The sequence below is a fragment of the Condylura cristata genome, unplaced genomic scaffold, assembly GCF_000260355.1.
Source record: "Condylura cristata isolate star-nosed mole 26May11 unplaced genomic scaffold, ConCri1.0 scaffold00014, whole genome shotgun sequence".
Lineage (NCBI taxonomy): Eukaryota > Metazoa > Chordata > Mammalia > Eulipotyphla > Talpidae > Condylura > Condylura cristata.
The window spans coordinates 51,546,805-51,550,464 of record NW_004567115.1 but is presented as its reverse complement, the minus strand read 5'-3'; positions in this window follow the sequence as shown (position 1 = coordinate 51,550,464).

Sequence of the window (3,660 nt, the reverse complement as noted above, 5' to 3'; positions counted from 1 at the left end):
GGAGACTCGCGGGCCCACCTGGGCTGCAGCGCGAGGGGAAGGGCTGATGTCCAGAGGCCGCGCCTGGACGCCCGACGAGAGTGGGGATGTGGGCTTCTGAGAGGGCTGGAGTGGCGATGCAGGGGGAGGAGCAAATGGGAGTCCACGTGCCCTCAGGTGAATGACACCTGTTATCGCCATCACCATCCTCTGGAGGTGTCCCCAGACCTACAAGCCAAACCCCAACTTCTGTCAGTCTGGTGGCTGGGCGTGGGGTTATGTTTTCCTGAAACCTAAAAAGCAAAGTCAACAGGCAGCTGTAAACAGGAGACATTCTTGGAGGCGGAGAGGACATTGGGTCAACACAGGTTGGGGGGGGCGCGGGAGTCGGGGTGGGGGGCTACAGGGAGGTGCCCAGTGAGCAGGTAGTGGGAACTCCTCGGGGATCACACCACGATGATCAAGCATATGTTGTATGAAAATGAAGAATGATGTGAGAAAAATAGATTTTAGAGCCCTCCCTGGTGGCGCAGCGGGTTAAGCACAGCACTAAGCAGCTAAAGCCCTTCAGCAGGAGCCGGATCCCGGCCCACTGCCACCCCCTCCCCGCGGTGACCCCCGGGGCGCAGCAGACCTCTCCTGACCACCCCGCTACTCCTCTCAGCAGTGTGTTTCAGTACATCTACCTGTTCTGCGCCCCACGCTGTCTCTGGACCACCATCCCTCTACCTCTGGCCTGTACCCCAGTTCTGTATGCATAAATAAATAAATCTTTAGAAAAAAAATTTATTAAAAAAAAAAAGCGTTAACTGTCGAAAGAACGAAACAGCCAGCAGAGGGCGCCGTAAGCCCGCGCGCGGGAGGCCGCGGCCGCGGCGGAGGCCAGCCGGAGGGCAGCTTCACCTGCCCACTTTGCTCTGGAGGGGCGCTCTGTCTGGCCAAAAGTTCACAGACCTCTAAGACTGCAGTCTAACTATTTATCTTCAATTCCTTTTTGGCCTCTTGGCGTCTTGGGTTCCCAGTTTAGGCTAGAAACATGCCTCAAGGGCTAGTGCACCTTTGAACATCAAATGCTACCTGAAGCCGAAGGCTCAAAAACCCACCACTGCCCTGAGCTAGACGTGGCTGTCGGGCTGCCAGACCCAACAGAGGGGACCGGTTTCTTTCTTCTCTCCGTGACAGCACTGTAAACATATTTACTTTTCCATTTTTTCTTTTTCTAATGCAGATGTTAAATTTAAGTTTCAGAAACTTAATTGAAAGTTGCATCGGACAGTCATTTCTACAACCCAATGACCCAACACTGTTTGGCTTTGACTGAATTTCCAGTCAGTTTTTCATCACCGTCTCCCATCTCCCCCTCTCCCAGTTCTCCAGTATAGGGGGGCTGGGTCCCACCCAGGCCCGGGGCATTTTCTGTCTGCCCTGCTCAGGTAAGCCAGAGCTAACTAACTTCCACCTTCAAAGAAAAAAACGCTGCAGTTTATTTTAAAAGGGAAAACTGGCTAATATCTGCCTGCTTGTAGTGATAGAGCAAAGAAGATATAGGTCCTCAACTCATGTACAACTTAAGTTTCAATAAAGGGAGGAAATAGCACTAAACGGTGTTTGAGGGAGGAGATTGTCATAAATAGCCAGCGGCTGGCAAGTGACTTTCACTTCTGCTTGTGTGAATGTGGCTGTGACGTGGCCTGGAGGGCTGTCTGCCTCGGCCACCCCAGCACGGCCCAGGTGGGAAGCTGCCCGTCTCCGTAGCTACTCCTGGGGCCCAGGAGAAGGAGCGCGCCCGGTAAGTTGTGCCTCTTGTGTGGCTTTTGCTACGACTTGTTGATTTTTAAACAAATAGACTTTAGCTTGCAAAAGTAGAGAGCAAAATGTGGAGCCCCAGTAACCCACCCCAACTTCCACTCTCGCATCTGTATGGTGCACTTGTTATAACCCATAAGCCAGGATTTATGACTTGATGGTCAGCGGGAGACTCTCCCCTGTTCAGGGTTTCTTCATTTTCCCCACTGTCACAGGCTGCCAGGCGGCGTTTCGTTGTCCTGTCTCCTTGCGCTCCTCTTAACTGTCACAGTTTCTGACTTTCCTTGTTTCTGAGGGCCTTGATGGTCTGGGGAGCAGCACTGCGTGCGCCTGTTTTTCTCACTGGAGGAGGAACATGGGGCCGAGGGTCCTTCTCACCCATCGTTTCAGGACCTGTGGCCTCAGCATGACCAATAGCCACTGGTGCTGACTGTGGCCACCTGTCCAGTTTCTGCACTGTCCAGCTGCTTTTCTCCCTGACTTTCCCTACTCCCCTCTGTGGACAGAGGTCACTCTGTGGCGCCCACTCAGGGAAGAGGTTCTGCATAAGCTCCCTTCTTGGAGATGGAGTACCTTCATGAAGCATTTCCTCTGAGAGATGTGTCTCTTTTCCTTCTCTTGATCTTCTTGAAGAAAGTTATGTGTTGAAAGAAACTGAATTTTACTTTCTTATTGGCTTAAATGAAATTCAAGGCTATGTAAATGCCAATGAACTAAGAATCGACAGAATTGGGTTTTATTTTGAGTTCTTAATGGTATGATTCTAGGCAAGTGGCTAATCCTTCCTCCCCAAAGAAAACAGCTATCGGAGGTCCCGCAGGGGAGGGATTAATGTCATCTCACGCCTCATTACCTGTGGCATGCTTAGGGGAGCAACATGAGAAGATTCAAATTCGTTCTGTTGGAATCTGATGAAGTACGTTATGAAAATATCCCTGTATTTTACATAGTCACTCAGCTGGGGGAGGAGACAGAAAACCCAGTCCCGCTGCCTCCTCCGCCCATCTGCCTCCGTGGTGGAGCGGGATACGCGGCGGGTCTGCTGGCACATGGGTTCATGCTGAACACGTAACTCTTTCCCTGGGGACGTAAAGTCCTTGCTTGACTGTGGTGCTGGCACACGGAATCAGTGGTGGGAAGCCCAGGGGGGTTACAACCGAGATGGAAAAATGCACAAAATGAAGAATGATGTCAAAACTAACAAATAAATAGAAATTAAAAAAAAAGAAATAAACTAAATTATCCATTCTTAAAAAAAAAATAAAGTCCTTGTTTTACTTTTGTTTCGGAGCTAACAAGCTTAAACTGCTTGTGTGGTGTGCGTGTAGTATGGGAGAACGGTGCCCTGTCCAGTAAGGTGGTCAGGGCCTGTGGCCAATGCCAGAGACACTTACACTTGAAAAGGAAGACCCCTGAGGGCCTCCCGGTGGGCAACAGGTTAGGACGCAGCACTGCAAGCCAGCCGCAGCCTCCACAGTGCAAGTTGGAACCCCACCCCAGAGGGGATCCCCAGGGCGCCGCAGACCCCTCCTGACCCGCCCGCCCGCTGCTCCCCTCAGCAGTGTACTTCGCTGATCTGCCTGTTCTGCCCCCCACTCTGTCCCTGGTGAAGCCTCTCACCGTCCCTGCACCCCTGGCCTGCACCCCAGCTCTGTGTGCACAAATAAATCAATCTTAAAAAAAAAAAAGAAGAAGACCCCTGAGGTGATGCCAACATTGCCTCATTGTATTCAGACTCACTTCCTCCTATTTCCTTCTCCAGCCCGCTGACCTTTGGGGGGGCCTGAGACTTTACTACAGACCCCCCAGGGAAGACAGAACAGCCCTCAACAGGCAAGAACGGGAGTCAGTGTCTTGGTTAAGCGGCCTCTGTCC